The sequence below is a fragment of the Populus euphratica genome, unplaced genomic scaffold, assembly GCF_000495115.2.
Source record: "Populus euphratica unplaced genomic scaffold, PopEup_1.0 scaffold490.1, whole genome shotgun sequence".
NCBI classification, from domain to species: Eukaryota; Viridiplantae; Streptophyta; class Magnoliopsida; order Malpighiales; family Salicaceae; genus Populus; species Populus euphratica.
Genome location: NW_011500365.1, coordinates 23,956 through 43,025, shown reverse-complemented (window position 1 = coordinate 43,025; position 19,070 = coordinate 23,956). Strand labels below are relative to the sequence as shown.

Genomic DNA, 19,070 nt, shown 5'->3' with positions numbered 1-19,070 from the left:
CCCTCCCCCCCCCCCCCCCCCGCCACAGAAACGTGCATCGCCTCCTCTGAAGCAAAACCCCGACCGTTTTACATTTTTTCATAGGCGATTTTGGTCGGAAAAAGGCTGCGACCGACATCGTTTATAGAAAAGGACCGATGTCAAAAATTTAAATACCAAATATGGATTATGTCCATTATTATTTATTTTGGTAAATCAGACGTAACTCTCCTTTTTAGGGATAAACGTCGATATTTTAGACAAAGTCTCCTAATTTTAGGGACTGATGTCATTTTTAACGCGTCTCCTATTTTTAGGGACCGACGTTAACCATGCTAAAAATTTTACAAATAAGCTCAAAATATAATAGCATTTGAATCAAAATAAGAAAAACACACAAGTAAAGGTAACCTTTCTCTGAAAGGATGTTTTAAGGGTGGTGTCTACCTTCCCTTAATCATAACTAATCCAGTATCCGAATCTCTGGGACTAGTGTCTAATTTTGGATTTCTAGTTCCCTCAAATTACTAGATGGCGACTCCAAATAAAATATTTATTTCCCCCCAATCAAAGAAAAAATAAATTATTCTTTTTTTATTTAAAAAGACAAACAAAAAATGAGTGGAGCCGTCGCCCGACGTCGTGTAGTGACAATCTCCATGAAAGCTAGTAACATTAAGATATGGCATAAACAACTTGATCATTGTTCCTTACAAAGGATGCAACTTATACAGGAAAGGAAACTCACAGTTGGCTTACCAACCTTTGAAGATCACTTACTGAATCGTCATGCTTGTGAATACGATAAACAAAATAGGAGACCATTCCCAAAGTCATCTTAGAGAGCCACTCACAAGTTGCAGCTAATCCACACAGATATATCAAGTCTTTAAAGAACTGAATCACTAGCAGGTAGTCAATATTACATTGCTTTTATTTATGTTTTTTCAAGAATATGCTGAATTTGTTTTTCTTGAAATTCAAGTTAGAAGTAGCTGGAGTTTTTTGGAAGTTCAAGAAAATGGTAGAAAATTAAAGTGGTTGCAAAATTCAAGGTGTAAGGTCAGATAATGAAAAAGAGTACACTTTAGCAGAATTTGATATGTTTACACTCCTTAACAAACCGGTGTAAGTGAAAAGAGAAACATATACATAATGGAGATGGCTAGATGCATGCTACATGACAAGGATTTGCCCAAATACTTTTGGGCTGAAGCGACCAATACTGTTGTTTTCTTGCAGAATATATTATCCACCAAAGCATTGAAGGATAAAACTCCATTTGAGGCATGGTGTGACTATAAACCTTGACTCAATTTTCTTAAAGTCTTTGTTTGCTTGTGTTTATCTCACATTCCATAGGTTAAGTGGGATAAACTTGACAAAAAGTCAGAACCAGGCATCTTTGTTAGGTACAATTCTTCCTTAAAGGCATATAAGGTTTATCAACCTCAAACAGGGAAGACAATTGCTAGTGGAGATGTGTTCTTCAATGAAAAAGAGAAATGGAATTGGGAACAAACAAAAGAGACAACCACAAAAAAGGAAAAATCAAGTCTTTTCTCCTAAACAAGAGAAGAGCAAGCATCAGAATAGTGGTAAGAAGAATTGGAAGATGATCTACCAATTCATGGAACAAAATCGTTTTATAATATTTATTAGAGATGCAATGTGGCCATTTGTGAACCTGCTGGTTATGGAGAGGCTATCAAAGACCAAAAATGGTAGAAAGCAATGAAGGAGGAGTTGTCAATGATAAAAAAGAACAAGACTTGGGAGCTAGTTGATAGGCGAAAGGATAGAAAGATAATTGGAGTAAAATGGGTGTTTAGAACCAAGCTCAATGTAGATGGATCCATCAATAAGCAAAAAGCCAGGCTTGTTGTCAAGAGATATGCATAAGTCTTTGGAGTTGATTACTCGGATACATTTGCCCCCCTATTGCTAGATTGGATATTATTCGGCTTGTACAGCTTAAAATGGGTGGAAGGTGTTTCAACTAAATGTAAAATATGCATTTTTAAATGGTATTTTGCAAGAGACAATCTATGTTGAATAGCTCGAGGGATTCATAGAACAAGGTGAAGAGAAGAAGGTCTACTTGCTCAAGAAGGCTCTATATAGCATGAACAAGCACTTAGAGCATGGTATAACAAGATCGATGAGCATATGTCAAGCCTAGTATTTCAGAAAAGTTTGTTAGAGGCTACTTTTTATGTGAGATGTAAAGGAGATGATTTGCTTATAGTCTCTTCTCTCTTTACATTGATGATTTTTTAATCATAAGTGACAATGCCGAGCTTGTTGAAGAGTTCAAAAGGGAAATGATGAAAAATTTTGAAATGACAAACCTTGGACTCATTGCATACTTTCTAGGAATAAAGATCAAAGAGTTAAAAAATAAATTTTTTATCTACCAAAAGAAATATACCAAGAAAATTCTGAAGAAGTTTCAAATGGAGGGTTATAAGGTAATGGCTACTCTAATGAATCCAAAGGAGAGCTTAAGTAAAGAGGATGATATAGAAAAAGTTGAAGAAGGCTATTTCAAAAGCATGATTGGTTGCCTAATGTACCTAACGACAACCAGGCCAGATATTCCTTTTGATGTAAGCATTCTCTCTCGTTATATGCATTGTGCTAGTGTAATGCATCTTAAAGCTGCAAAAAGAGTCATTAGATACATCAAAGAAACTATTGACTTTTGTGTAAAATTCAAAAAGTGTCAAAACTTCAAGAAGCTGAGATTTTCTAACAGTAATTGAGGTGGATCAGTGGATGACATGAAGAGTGCATTTGGGTACTGTTTTGGCCTAGGATCAGGAGTTTTCTTATGGAGTTCCAAGAAGTAAGAGATTGAGCACAATCTACTACTAAGGCTGAATTTATCGCTGCTACAAAAATAGTGAATCAAACATTGTGGATGAGGAAGTTGTTTTGTGATTTACATTTGAACTAACAAAATGATACAAAGGTGTTTATGGACAATCAGGCAGCAATTACAGTCTCTCAAAATCCATTTTTCATAGAAAAACCAAGCATTTAAAGATCAAAATTTTCTTTTTAAGAGAAGTGTAGAAGGAAGGAGAAGTGAGCCTCATTTATTGCAGATCTGAAGATTAGCTTAAAGACATTTTTACAAAACCTTTGCTAGCAAACAAGTTTGAACTTCTTAGGCAAAAACTCAGAGTTTACTACTCCTAAAACATAGAGGAGTGTTAGTTGATTGTTTTTATGGCTACAACATGTTTAAGTATTAGAAATTGTTTTATGCTTCCATTCTATTTTTAGTTTGTCCTAGTCTTTAGAAAGTAATTAGTTTGTTGAAACATGTTGCTGTTCATGGCTTAATTCTCAGTTTCAATTATTTTTTTATGTTTCTATATAATGTAAGCTTGTTGCATAATAAAATTGAGTTCCCAGCTGGCATTCCCTTACATACTATTTGTATCCATCTTCTTTCTCTATATCTATAAACTTCTACCTCTGTTATACTACTTTCTTTCTTTAAAACTAACAAAACCCGAACAAGAAAGTGTTGAAGCAAACTCAATCTAAAAGGTCAAGGAAGGCACCCACCAGTTGTCACCGTCCAACTACCAGCTGCCTTCACACTTGAAGGTTGAATTTTCTTATTTTTAATTGTGTATAAATAGGCAACTAAGTTTATGCTATTATATGTGGAGAGATTTAAGAGAAACACTAAAGAGAAAGAGAGAACGAGAGAGGGTGTGCATTGAAGCTTTTGTTTTAATTGTTGTAAGCTTTTGTTCTTGAAATAAACAGCGTGTTTTATCCCTTCTAAGTGTTTTAAAACCACCACCAGTAGTTTCTCCCACCAAGAATTGGTATCAAAGCCCCGTTCATCAGAAAACACAAGAGTTTTGGGATATATCTGATTTTTTAAAGTTGTAAAAAACCATTTTTGATCATTCCACATTGTAGGACTCATCTATACAAACTCACTGGTGTAAAAATCAGCTTCATCAGATATGGAGGTAGCTCACACGTGTTGCATGAATATTCTGCATTGTCGCCCATGCGAGCCGACCGGAGCCACAAGACAATCATCTAAGCTGAGTCACAAGCTAATCATCCGAGTTGAGCTGCAAGTCGATATCAAGTCGAGCTGGAGCTACGCCATAAGTCGAGCTGATAGAATATTCCCCAAAATATTCCCAGATCAACCGAGTGAACTGCCTGATATCCAGAATCGATTTTTTAACTTGTTGACCCCATTTCTAACTCATTTTCTACAAAGTCAGACTGATTCCCTACTATTTAGACCATTCTAAATCCATTTACGATGTTTGTTTTGCCAAATTCAACTTATAGAAAGGGATATAATCATTCAAAGAGCAAAATGATTATAGAAAACGCATAAACACTCATCTTGAAGTTGACCAAAGACAACTATGATAGTTGGTGCATCAGAATGAAGGCATTTCTTAGTTCATAAGAGTGTATAGACATTGTGCAATATGGTTATGACAAACTAGAGTCTAAAGAATCAGAAGATGCTCTACAAGAGGCACAAAAACAACTTCTGAAAGCCAATAGAAAGAAAGACCATTATTTACAAATGAAGTCCTCAGAATCTATTTCTGATTATCACACAAGAATTATAGTGATAGTAAATCTAAAATTTGATTTTGTTATTGTCACTATTAAAAAGTCCAAAGAAGTGGACAAGTTAAATTTATGAGTTCTTTATAGGCTCATGAGCAAAAAATTGTAAAAAGAAATGGAAACTTTAATAAGTGGATATATCACTTGAGGAAAAAGTCAATAAACACGAGAAGGATTTTAGTTATTTCAAGGAAGAGGATCTTGGAATACAGGTTATAGAGGAAAAGGTGGTAGAAACACCATCTTTTGTTCTTTCATCACCTCACACAAAAGGAGGCAATTACAATAACTATGACAAGAGGAGTACCTAGTGCTATAATTGTAATCAATTTGGGCACTATAGCACTGAATGTCAAAGGAAAGCTCCATTAGAGGTACATGAACAAGTCAATTATACAGAGAAGGATGTTAACAGCAGAGGAGCAGTTGTATTATTTATCCAATAAGGAGTTGGCGAGAATGAAGAGAATATTTGGTATCTAGATTCTAGAGCCAACAATCACATGTGTGGCCAATGAGATTTATTTGGTGATCTAAATAAGACCATATAAGAACTAGTCACCTTTAGAGATACCTCAAAAGTTCCATTCAAAGGTAAAGGCAATATCCCAATCAAGTTGAAGAATGGCGATCATAGCTACATCATCGATATCTACTATGTCCCAACCATAAAGCAGAACTTTATGAGCATAGGTTAACTTCTGAAGAAAGGTTATATACACTTTTTGTGAAAAATTATCATCTGACAATTACAGGCTACAATGGGAGGAGATTAATTGCTTATGTGAAAATTTCCAAGAATAGGATGTTTCCTTTAAACATCCAATATGATGTAACAAAGTGTTTGAGTGTCATCACCAATAATGAAGAATGGCTTTGGTGCCTGAGGCTTAAACATCTGAATTTCACAAGTCTAAAGATGCTAGCAAGTAAGAAGATGGTCAAAGGTATGCCCTACATTGATCATATAGATAAAGTCTATGGGACTTGTGTCCTCAGCAAACATCACAGATCCATAAAGCATATGACTGGAGTTAATGCCAAAAAAGTCAACTGGAAAGCAAATAAGCCACTAGTGTTAATACATATAGATGTGTGTGGTCCTATAAAGCCTATATCAACTAGACAGAATAGGCACTTCCTTACTTTTATTGATGATTTTAGCAGAAAGATATGGGTATACTTTCTGAAGAGGAAGTCAGAGGTATTTAATTGTTTTAAAGATTTTAAAGCAATGGTTGAGAAGCTAAGTGGCTATAACATTAGAACCGTGAGATCTGATTGAGGTAGAGAATATACAGCAAATGACTTTGAAGCTTTTTGTACACAATAAGGCATCAAACATCAAACACCACTAGTTTATACACCATAGTTGAATGGTGTAGCTGAGAGAAAGAATCGAATGATTCTTAACATGGAAAGAAGTCTACTTAAAGCAAAGAAGTTGCCTAAAAAATACTAGGTTAAAGTTGTATCATGTGTAATGTATCTACTGAATCCCTACCCAACCAGAAGTTTGCAATCTATCACTCCACAAGAGGTATAGAGTGGTCATAAACCAAGTGCTACTCATCTACAAGTCTTTGGTTGTGTGGCATATGTAAAGATCCTAGATGTAAGAAGGACAAAACTCAATGATAAAAATGAGAAATACATCCTTGTCGGATACGATGATAGAAAGATGGGATACAAGCTTGTATAATCCAATCACAAAGAAGGTAATTATGAGTAGAGATGTTATCTTTAAAGAAGATAAAACTTGGCAATGGAATGATGATCAAGAAGTAGTTAAATGGATCAGCACTGATTTGATCCTTGAAGATGAAGAAGTACCAACATTACTTGTTAAAGATCTAATTTTACTAGAAGATAAGCCACAAAATCCGGTACACAGATTCCCTGTATTCAGTAGAAGAAACACACTAAAATCTTTATCAACACCACTATCAGCATCCTTATTAGAAAGACCAAGAAGGATGAGAAGTCTAGAATAGTTATATGATGCCACTCAAGTCATGAAAGATACAACTCTATTTTGTTTCTTTGCAGATAGTGATCCACTTAGTTTTAATGAAGTTATCATAGAAGAGAAGTGGATAGAAGCAATGATGAAGAAATACATGCCATTGAGAAGAATGATACTTGAAAGTTGGCTTATCTACCAGAAAATAAGAAAGCAATAGGTGTTAAATAAGTCTATAAGATAAAGAAGAATGCAAAAGGAGAAGTGCAACGATACAAAGCAAGATTAGTGAAAAAAGGCTATAAACAGAGAGAAGGCATTGATTATGGAAAAGTATTTGCTCCAATAGCCTGGCTAGAGATAATCAGACTGATAATCTCACTAGCTGCACAACATAGATGGAAGATCTATCAACTCGATATGAAGTCAACATTTCTGAATGGCTTCCTAGAAGAAGAAATCTATGTTGAACAACTAATTGGATAAATTAAAGCTGGAAATAAAGGCAAAGTATACAAGTTGAAGAAAGCTCTCTATGGTTTGAAGCAAACTCCACATGCTTGGAATACCAGAATTGACAGGTATTTTTAAGATAATGAAAAGAAGCAGATAACAACATATTATTTGCATGCCTATATGTTGATGACCTGATATCCACTAGCAACAATCCTACCATGTTTGAAGACTTCAAGAAAAGCATGATATAAAAGTTTGAGATGACAAATATTGGTATGATGACATATTTTCTTGGCTTAGAAATGGCGTAGAAAAAAGAAGGGATTTTTGTATCTCAAAGTGGTTATGCCAAAGATATTCTTGAAAGGTTCAAGATGGAAAGTTGCAATCCGGTATCAACTCTAATTGAGAATGAAGTGGAATTGATAAGGAGTAAAGTTGAAAATGTTGATCTAACTTACTTCAAAAGCTTAGTAGGAAGCTTAAGGTACTTGACATGTACCAGATTGAATATACTTTACGAAGCTGGACTTATTAGTAAATATATGGAGACATTAGACTAGTCTCACATGAATACAGGTTTGTTCTTCACTATATCAAAGGCATAATAAATAAAGGTTTGTTCTATACCTCAAGTAAAAACTTCAATCTTATAGGTTACTTAGATAGTGATTGGGATAAAGATCTAGATGAAAAGAAAAGCACAACAGGGTTTGTCTTTTTCATGGGAGATATATCTTTCACATGGTCATCCAAGAAGCAATCAATTATCACGTTATCAAGCTGTGAAGCTAAGTATGTTGTTGTCAACTCAGTTGTATGCCATTTAATATGGTTAAGGAATTTGCTAAAGTTTTTAGGATTTCCATAAGAAAATCCTATAGATATTTATATTGATAATCGATCAGCAATTGCATTGGCAAAGAACCCGGTGTAATATGAAAAAAGTAAACACATTGATACACTTCATCACTTTATCTAAGAGCATGTAAAGAACAAATAAGTTGAGCTGATATCCTGCAAGACAGATGATCAAGTTGCAGATATCTTTACAAAGCCATTGAAAATATAAATATTTATCAAACTAAAGTTTATGCTTGGCATGAGATCCCTAGATTGAGTTTAAAGGGGGAATTTATTGAAGTAAACTCAATCTAGAAGGTCAAGAAAGGCAACCACTAGTTGTCACTACCCAGCTGCTAGCTGCATGTCGCCAGCCGCCTTCGCACTTGAAGGTTAAATTTTCTTGTTTTAAATTCGTGTATAAATAGACAGCTAAGTTTATGCTATTATATATGAAGAGATTTAAAATAAACACTTGAGATAAATAGAAAGGGTGTGCACTGAAGCTTTTGTTTTAATTGTTGTAAGCTTTTATTTTTAAAATAAACAGTGTGTTTTATCCCCACTGAGTGTTTCAAAACCACCACCAGTGGTTTCTCCCACCAACAGAAAGCTGCGACAACTCCTTCAAATATATGTTTAAAGTCCATTTTTCTCTTTCAATTCAAGCTCTCTCTCTCTCTCTCTCTCTCTCTCTATATAGATGTGCTGTTGAGAACCCTCTAGTGCTATTAAGGCACCTAGTAGTATGGTATCATTTATAGGTTTTTTGAGTCACCAAAAAGACTAATATTTATACAGCTCAGGAAATAAAGAAAACTTCAGTCAAAGGGGAAAGAGAAACGCTAACAATGATGTAAAATTCATATCATTTTTTTCATCATACGGTTTATATTATAAAAGCTAATGATAAAGTGATAGAAACACCGGAGTTTATGATGGCTACATAATTTTCAAATTGAATTTTACGTAATATAAGCTTTAGCGGTTATCATAAGCATCCAGAAAGGGGCTTTGTATGAAAGCAGGAGAGTGACTTTATTGTTAAAAGACATGCAAACGGAAAGGTTGTTGATAGGGTTCTTAGTCCTCTACATGATGAGATTTTTTTTTCCATAGAAGTATATGGTATACCACTGATTCCATAATAATTTAATAAGTTTAGTTGTTCTTTAGGGAAATGATGGTCATTTAAATGGTTAGGCCAATTATTGAAGGAGTGGTAAAAAAAATAATTGGAAAGCAAATAAGAAAAATGCTAAATTATCGTTTTCAAGCTTCTTTTTTGTTTCATTATCATTTAAGACTATTGGATTGTTGTACCTTTTTTCTATAAGAAAAACAATCAATAGATAAATAATTGTAATTCAAAGTTTAATATTATATTTTCATCCAATTTTAATTTGTGTTTTTAAGTTTTATGAGTCTTTAAGAACCACATGCATTCTTATTGGGATATTATTATTAATGAGCAACAACTTATGTAGCCTACCCTAAAAAGTACGAATGTCATTGTTAAAAGGATATAATAGTTGTTGCACTAACTATTGACAAAATGGTTTAACCTATGTGCACCCACCATTATTGAAGATGAGTTGGAGCTGGTGGCACTATTCTTGCCTATAAATAGGCATCAAGAGAGAGAGAGAAGCAAAATGAGAGAGAATGAGAGTGTACAGAGTGAAGAGATGAGAAAAAAAAGAAGTGAAAAGCTATCATTGGCAGCAGCTATAAGGGCAGCAATGAAATATGAGAGTTTAGTTTGAGTGAAGTGATCCTCCTTCTTTATATGTGTTATAACACTTTCTCTATCTCTAATAATATAGACCTTTTCTATGGATATAAGTAATTTGTCAAACCACATTAAATATTATGTTAGTGTACTTAACCTTCAATGGACAATTATTTGTACATCATTGATTGAAACCCCCAACAATTCAATTACTTTCCCCTTGTCAATTGACACACTTGATTGTATTCTTGGGGTTCCACTTACTGGCCATTAAGTGACAGCATGATGGAGATTGAAGTCCAAACAACAATAGTATTGCTATCTATAACAAGAAAAAAATGCATCTTGCTAAGATGAGATTGAAGTCAAATTTGATGGTTCCATTGAGTTTTCTAATTTCCTATCAAATTGGACCAAATTGAAAGTAGTTAAGGTCTAAATTCATGCTTAGCAATCAAAATAGCTAGGTAAGCTGGAGGATGAGTTTTATCTCCTAATCTAGTGGGAAACTGACAATTTTTGGATCCTTATCATTAAGAAAAAATTTGATGTGCCTCCACCGTCAATTCTCTCCTCAGATCATCTACATCAGGTATACAAAGCCTATTCTTATATCTCAGCACATTATCATCACCAATCAGAAAACCTGCAACCTTATCCTCAACCTCTATAACATCCTAATTATTAGGATAACACACCAATTCTATTACCATATTCAATAGCACCATGAATTCAAACAAGATGCTTACCAGTAATTTAATAATATATCATCATTTAATAAAAGGACCAAAAACATCCTTAGTGTTAGGACCTTCCTACTCTACCACTGACTCCCACCATTCCTTTCGATATACTTCAATTTTTTAAAAAGAAGGGGGTAAAAGATGAATTGGCAACCTTCTTAGTTTTTTAAAATTATCTACTATAATTTCTTGGAGGGAATCGCAAATCAGTTTTACACTGCAAATGCTTTTCAATTCTGGTAGATTTATCAACCTTAGAATTCTTAAGTTTGGGAGCATGAATTCCATAATGGAATTAGATTTGCTGATTTCTTTATCTATTATTCCTATTATCTCCTCCATTTTCTCACAGTGTAGAACTTGAATCCTTTCTAGGTTTACAAGGTTTGACAACAACACAATAGGGAACAATTTCTTCAAACTCTAACATTTATAGCAATAAAATTCTTTAAGACCAGAAAATATACCATTATAAGATGGCAACAGTAATGGAGCAGAGCTAAACTAAGAAGATAAAGCCAAGCTCTTAATGCTATTGGAACCCTTAATGTTGATGCGCTCCAGATCAGTTGCATTCTCTAATGACAAAACATAGCCTAAACTTCTTGCATCAATACATTGACAATGCAATGTTTGAATGTTATTTAAGAACATGGCCTGAAAATGTAATGTTTTGAAAGTAAATGAGTAGGAAAAGGCTGGAAAGCCCTTGGAGGCTTAAAAATAAGTATAAAAGAATAAGGGGGTATTATAATAATTGAACAAAGAGGTGATAAATATAAATAGTAAAAGAGAGAAAGAGAGAGAGAGTTGTGTTCTTAGAGATAAAATAGAGAGAGGGAAAGAAAAAGAGAAAAGAGGGAAAGAAAGGAAGGAGAAGGGAGTTAAAGAAAAATAACTTAAAAAGGTAAGATTTATGTTTTGATGTGTATAATATGTTTTCTTTAGCATTAAATTTTTGTTTTTGTTGGATGTCAGGGTTTTAAAGATTTTATTTTTGGTTGATTGATGAATTAATTTGAATGTTATAGGTTGATTGTTATGAGTAATGAGTTGTTTAATTGATTTTGGAAGATTTTAGGTAAAGATAATGATTTTAAGTTATGATTTGTGTATATGGTGAATTTTGAGTTAGAAATCTTGAGATAACATTAGGTTTTCAATGGAAATTTTGTTTTTGAAGTTGAAGATGATGAAATTTCAATTTGGTCCCTCAATTTAAGAAAATTACAGTTTAGTCCCCAAACTTTGGAAACGTATAGATTGGTCCCTAAAACATATTACGAGATTCTGGATAGAAAAAAATATGAACTATGTGCATAATTTCTGTATAGTTATGAATTTTTAACACTTTCAATTTGGTCCTCCAATTTGATAAAGTTACAATTTGACCCTTAAAAATATGATAAATTCCAGATTGGTCCCTAGCTATAGTATGATCTTTTGCCAATTGGTTTGATGAATAATCAAGGGTTATTTAGTGAATTATTATCAAGTCTTATTATTTGTTTTATTATGGATTAAATTTCAAGAAAACCATTTAATTTTTGGGCTTTTAGAAAAAATGACTAGTTGATTTTAGAAATATATAGGGTTATGGAATATATCCTTATTTGAGTGTATTAAATAGGTTGTATATTCTTTCTAAGTTGGTTTTTTAATATATCTTATTTTTATTTAGATAATCCCGATATTCTACTAATAGGATATAAGTAGAATTAACTTCGGGATTTGCTTTCGAGTTTTGTTTGCTTTTGAGTTGGGTGAGTGAATATTTTTTCCTCTACATGAGAAAAGTATAAATATTTGATTTGTTAATATGAATTGGATTATGCTTCTTGATAATATATATGTTGATTATTATCCTTGTTACGATAAAACATGATTAATTGTTGAATCTGAATTCTTGATATGAACTAGTATTTATTTTGAATTGATTTGTGAATTGATAGCTCCTCAATTGATTGATGTTATGAGTTGAGTATTAAGATATGAATATGTCTATTTGATTATGATTATGAACATATGGCATGCCAGTCAAAATACCCATGCTACTAACATGCTAACAGGCTATGCACATCGTATTTGAACCATAGTTGTTCGAGAGAATCACCAACTTGTGTGGATTGATCATCTCACAATACAAAGCCTCATACTCATTGCATTTTGATTTTCTGATGAGCTTTATCTTATAATATTCTTGTTATAGCCTATTTAAGAAACCTTCCTATAAGAACCTAGAGCTATAATTATATATATATTTTTCATTGTTGTATTACCTCATATGTGTATATTGAATGTTATCTACTAATTGAGTTGTTGAACTAACCTTCTCATTATTTTGATTTTCTGATTTTTTGATGAACCATAATTGTATAGAGCCTAGATCTATAATTATATATATATTTTTCATTGTTGTATTATCTCGTGTGTGTATATTGAATGTTATTTACTCAATGAGTCACCAATCTGTGTGGACTGATCATCTTACAGTACAGAGCCTCATACTCATTGCATTTTGATTTTCTGATGAGCTTTACCTTATGATATTTTTCTTATGGCCTATTTGAGAAATCTTTCTATAAAAATCTAGAGCCATAATTGTATATATATTTCTTATTTTTGTATTACCTCATGTGTGTATATTGAATGTTATCTACTCATTGAGTTATTGAACTCACCCTCTCCTCATTTATCTTTTTTAGGCTTATAGCTTGTTAATGGATTATTTTTGTTAGACCTTTAGAACCCGCACTTTTTGTTACAATTAGTATGTTTTCTTAATATCTAGTTAGTGCTCCAAAACTATGAATTTGTATTAACTCTTATATTAAGACAATTAAATTATATAATGAAGTTAATTTTGTTATTAGTGTTGCGTTGAACTTTGATTAACTTGTTTGTATGTAAGTTTGGGTTTGCATAGGTAAGGAATCTTTAAGGGAAACCTTACCTATATACCGGTCATGGATCCGGGAATCGGGTCGTTACAGAAAATCTTTATCTCTATTGATATTTAAATTACCTAACCTAGCTATTCTACATGGATAACAATAATTATTCATTTTGGAATAAAAATTCATCGCCTAGTAGTCCCACAAAAACCTTGTAGGAGCATAATGAAAGGGTTTTATCTTGAGAGTTAAGAAACTCCACCAAGTTAGAGTGATCTTGAAAATGACATTCCAAAATTTCCAACTTCCTTGAGCATCCTACTTTCTTTCCTTTAGTTGTTACTAGAGCATACATTCTTACTACAGTATAAAACTTACAGGTGATAAAGTTTAGGTAATATCCCACTAGGGCATCTTTTTAAGTGAAGTATGATAGAGATCTAACCTCTTCAGTTCCCTAAGATTTTTTAATGATGGTACATGCCTTAAGTTCTCATAATTATTCAGCAATAATGCAGCAAATCAGAGACAGAGTTTGGTAAATTCTCAACTTATGTAAAAGACAAATTAAAAACCTTGAGCCCATACAATTGCTTGAAAAATGAATCGCAACCAACCATTTTGATATAGAAATAGAGTTGATAGATATGAACATCTTGGTGAATAGCTTAAAGGAATTTCTTTGATTTGGTTTTTCATTAGTGAGATTCTTGTGAGATTCTCTAGCCACTTCTCTGTATATGACAATTCTTTTAATTGCACATCTGTTTTAATCATGACTTGAGAGTTGTCTTATAGTAGTTGGATGGCCAAGTCCCTAATCAAGTCATGCATCTTGACACGTCTACTACTATTATGATACTTCTTTTTAGCATTTTCCAATAGGCAGACATTTCCAAGTCTATTAAGCATCGTATGGCCTTTATCAAATGAATCTACCCTACTCTTCATTCCTTTAATTATTCCCTCATCGATCAAATAACCTATCAACCTCTCCCTCTTGATCTTCAGGAAGTAATACACAATATAAGAGACATTGTTGTAGTGCTACATCACCTAACCGATCATAACTAACCCTTAATACTTGGAATACCTTGTTATCCATGCCTCTAAATTCTGATTCTCTTAATATCTTCGATGTATTTTTCCATCAATGTAGGTCATTCACTCCCCTCAAGCTTCGCTTCTTGCCACTGTAATAATTTCCAATGGCAAACCAGCACATTCTCTTGCAGTACCTTTGCAATTCCTTCCACTTTTGGCGAAAGTGATATAAAAATGGCTTTGCTTTGATTTTATGGTGGCTAGTCATCGTATTACAAACCGTTTCTGATGGGTTGTTATAATCAACTTGCATGCTTTTAAAAGGACAATAATTTCTAATTTTAAAAGCTTAAAATTGTTCCATAAATCATTTAAAATGAGAATCTATTTTTGTTTCTTCATTAGTTCTTCTGATAATTTAGCAGCTCTATGCAGATTATCAAACTCCCTTGTGTAAAGATATCAATAATTAGATTCATGCCATATGTCAAGTGATTATAGGATAAGACAGTTAAAAGACTATTAAACATTTAAAGTTGTTACTATTTTTAGGCAGTTAGAAAAGTTATTAAACATTAAAAAAGTAAGCTAGTTTATTTGCTATAAATACACCTTCAATAATGTAAAACGAGTCAATGAAAAATAGTGAATATATTCATCTTCTTCCTTTAACTATCAGCTACCCTCTCTGCCTTCTTCATTTCTCTTCTTCAATCTCTAGAATTCTTTCATTCATATCTACTATCTTCATATGGTATTAGAGTTGTATTCCTAATCCTCTGCTTCCACACATCCTACTCTATCTCTACTTCTTCTATCATTAATGAGCAACTGTTTCCAGTTGTTTCTCTATTTCTACATTCCAAAAAAAAAATAGTGACATCTTCTCAACTCTAGATCATCTAATCTGCTATAACTTCTTTACTATCTACAGTTGCTACTACCGTGATAGCTAAGCTTGATGATACCAATTACCTCACATGGCACTTTCAGATGAAAATCCTTCTTGAAAGTCATGGTATTTTAGGTTTTGTTGATGGTTCAAGGCAATGTCCTAGCTGATTTAATACAAACTCTAACCTTGAGGGAGCTGGAATTGATGACTATCAGGTGTGAAAAATGCATGATCAAGAATTAATGCAGTTGCTTATTGCCATTTTTTCCTTTTCTATAATTTCTTATGTTATTGAATATGTCAGTGCTCATGATATGTGGATTCAGCTAAAGGATTGATTCTCTATAGTCACCAAAACACACATTTTTCATATGAAAAGTGCGCTTTAGAATATTAAAAAGGGATCATAACCAGTTTCTTATTATCTGCAAAAAATTAAAGATGCAAGAGATCATCTTTCTTCAGTAGGAGTTTCTTTTGAGAATGATGACATTGTGATCTTGGCTATCAATGGCCTACCTTCTGATTACAACACTTGTAGATGTATGATTAGAGGCAGAGATAATACATTGTCTCTTAAAGATTTTCAATCTCAGTTACTTGCTAAAGAAGCTATTATTGAGCACACTCAGTCTACATCTCCCTTTGTTTCTGCAATGTTGGCTCAAAATTAGACATTTCAAGGCAAGGCTCTTGTTGTTGATAAAAGATCTTCTCCTTCTTATTCTTATCTTCAATCTCAAGGATACTCTTCAAGCTTGAATACCTTCCCATCTTCTCACCTTTCATCTAGATTTGTGGGGTTTTTAATACTCATGATAAGGGTTTTCATGGTTCCACAGATGGTTTTAATGGTCCTAATGCCATGTTTACTAACAGTGACAACTCCAACAATAGAGGCTTTTATTTTAAAGGATGTGGAAAAAGTTGTGGCTATTATCAATCTGGTCCACACCCTTATCAAGTTTCTTCTTTTAGTCTTGATATTCTTGGTCCAGGTATTGACATTTCCATTTGTCAAATTTGTAGCAAGAAAGGATGCAGATTGCTATCAATGACATAATCAATCACCTTAGTCCAATGTCAGATTTGTTGGAAATTTGGTCATTCTTCTATCCAGGGCTATCATAGAGGCAATTTTTCCTATCAAGGCAAACCACCTTCCACTAATCTCACTGCAATACATGCAAATTTTCCTTCCTCTACTTCTACTGAGCAATTTTGGGTTGCTGATACTAGAGCAACCACTTATATGACTTTTGATTTAGCTCAACTCAACTTAGCCACTCCCTTCTTAGGATCAGATACTATTTCTATAGTAGATGGTTCAGGTTTAAGCATTTATAATATTGGTTCTTTTATTTTAGATGTTCCACAATGCTCATTGAAATTACCATAAGTTCTGCATATGCCTAAACTATCACAACACTTGCTATCAATTCATAGGTTATATAAAGATAATAATTGCAGATTCATTTGTGATGCCTTTGGTTTTTGCATTCAGGACAAGCTTAAAAAAAGGATTCTTCTATAGGGAAGGTATAAAGATGGTTTATATCCTATCCTTTTATCCATCCCACAGTCTCATTATCACAATCCTTCTCCCTTTCAAAGAATCAATTATGCTATCTTGGTCACCAAGTAAAAATAAGTCTCTAACACAAGCGTTTTGGCCATCCTTCTAACAAAATCACTTCAGTTCTTTTACATTAATTTAAGATTCCTTTTACTTCAAACCATTCTAAATCCGTCTGTACTGCTTGTTTAGAAGGCAAATTTGCTACACTTCATTTCCTTTATCCAGCAATCAAGTCTATAATATCTTTAGAAGTCATTTATAGTGATGTGTAGGGTCCTTCTCCTACTATTTCTGTTGATGGTTTTTGATTCTATGTTAGCTTCATAGATGAATGTACTTGGTTCACTTGGATTTTTCCAATGAGAAATAAAGGAGAGGTTTATTCCATCTTTGTTTCATTTTATGCTTTCTTGGTCACTTAGTTTTTTGCCAATCTATGTATTTTTCAGAGTGATGGTAGTGGTGAGTACCTCAATCATTCCTTTAAGCAGTATCTCCTTATTAAAGGCATTATTCATCACATATCTTATCCATACACCTCTGAACAAAATGGTTTTACTGAGAGGAAGCATCGTTGTATTCTAGAAATAACAATCACTTTATTGTAAACTGCCCATCTACCTTTTAAATTTTGGTTTCATGCCTGTGCTACTTCCATTTATTTGATTAACCGGATGCCATGTCTAATTCTTCAGCTCAAATCTCCTTATCTTTTACTATATGGTTCTATACCTGTCCCCACTTATTTAAAGATCTGTGGTTGTGGATGTTTTACTCTACTCTAGCCTTACAACACTCACAAACATCAGTCTAAAACTTTCACCTATATTTTTTTGGGATATGTAGGTGAATACAAGGGATATATCTATTTTTCTCTTGTTACTAATAAGTGTTTTGTGACTCATCATGTCATCTTTGATGAATCTGTATTTCCATACACTTTTATGTCTACAGCTTCCTCTTCTCCTTCTCATTCGTCTCCTCTTGTTCCACCTTCTATCTCATTGCACAATACAGTCTTACCTACGTGCTCTACTTCATCATCCACCATGAGCCCTGTTATCTCTTTGGATACATTGCCTTCACCCATCATTTCTTCAACATGGTCAGGTTTGGATTTTGCTACATAGTTTTCTCCCCCTAAGGATCCTGATTTTCATCCTGAGAATCTTTGTGTAGTCTTGCCTCTATCCCCTATGAATCTTCACCCCATGACAACTAGGTCCAAGAATGGTATCTCGAAAAAAAAGAGGCTTATTCTACTACTATTTAGTCTATTGACTTTTTTTCAGCTAGACCAAGTTTATTCAAGATTGCCTTTAAAATTGCTGCATAAAAGTCTGTTATGCAAAAAGAAATTGATACTTTTCATGCCCAGCATACTTGGGATTTGGTTCTCCTCCCATATGTCAAGAATCTTGTAAGCTATAAAGGAGTTTATCGCATCAAGAAAAATGCAGATGGTTATATTGCTAGGCATAAGGCACGTCTTGATGCCAATGGTTTTAGTCAAGAAAAGGGAATTGATTATAATGAAACATTCAGTCCTATAGTAAAACCCACTACTGTTCGGTTGGTACTAGCCCTTGCAACTCAGTTCCATTGGCCTTTAAGGAAACTTGATGTTAAAAATTCATTTTTACATGACATTCTTTAAAAGGAGGTGTATATGACTCAACCACAAGGTTTTAGTAGCAAGCTTTATCCTGACTTTGTTTGCAGACTCCATAAGTCCTTATATGGGTTAAAACAGACTCCTCGTGCCTGAAATGACAGGTTTAGAAGTTTCCTAACTAGCTCGGGATTTCAGGCTTCTCTTGCTGATCCTTTTTTATTTGTCCAACACTCCTCTCATGGCACTATGATAGTGCTTTTTTATGTAGACGATATTCTTCTTATAGGCATTCATTCATCTTTTCTTACATCAGTTATTAATGCCTTAACTCGGGAATTTAATATGAAGGATTTAGGCTCATTGACATATTTTTAGGATTGTAGGTTTTTTATTTTTCCTCTGACTTGTTTGTATCTCAATCTAAATATATCAAGGAATTGCTTGATTAGGTTGATTTACAAAATCCAAAGTCATATGCCACTCCTTGTCTTCCCTATCATCACCTGCTCAAGGATTATGGTAAACCTTATCCTCATCCACAACAATATAAGAGCATTGTTGGAGTTGTGTAGTATCTAACCTTCACACGTCCTAACATTGCCTTCTCTGTCAATCAAGCTTGCCAATTCATGCATAATCCCATGGAGTCTCATGTTGTTATAGTGAAATGAATCTTGAGATATCTCAGTGGTACTCTT

The 19,070-nt window shown here is 33.5% G+C and overlaps 2 pseudogenes; both read right to left on the bottom strand.

The window, feature by feature from the left end:
- Positions 1 to 10,465: 10,465 nt before the first annotated feature.
- Positions 10,466 to 13,594, bottom strand: LOC105114097 (probable disease resistance protein At1g61180; annotated as a pseudogene).
- Positions 13,595 to 13,644: 50 nt separating this feature from the next.
- On the bottom strand, positions 13,645 to 17,847 carry LOC105114096 (putative disease resistance protein At4g10780; annotated as a pseudogene).
- Positions 17,848 to 19,070: the final 1,223 nt, after the last annotated feature.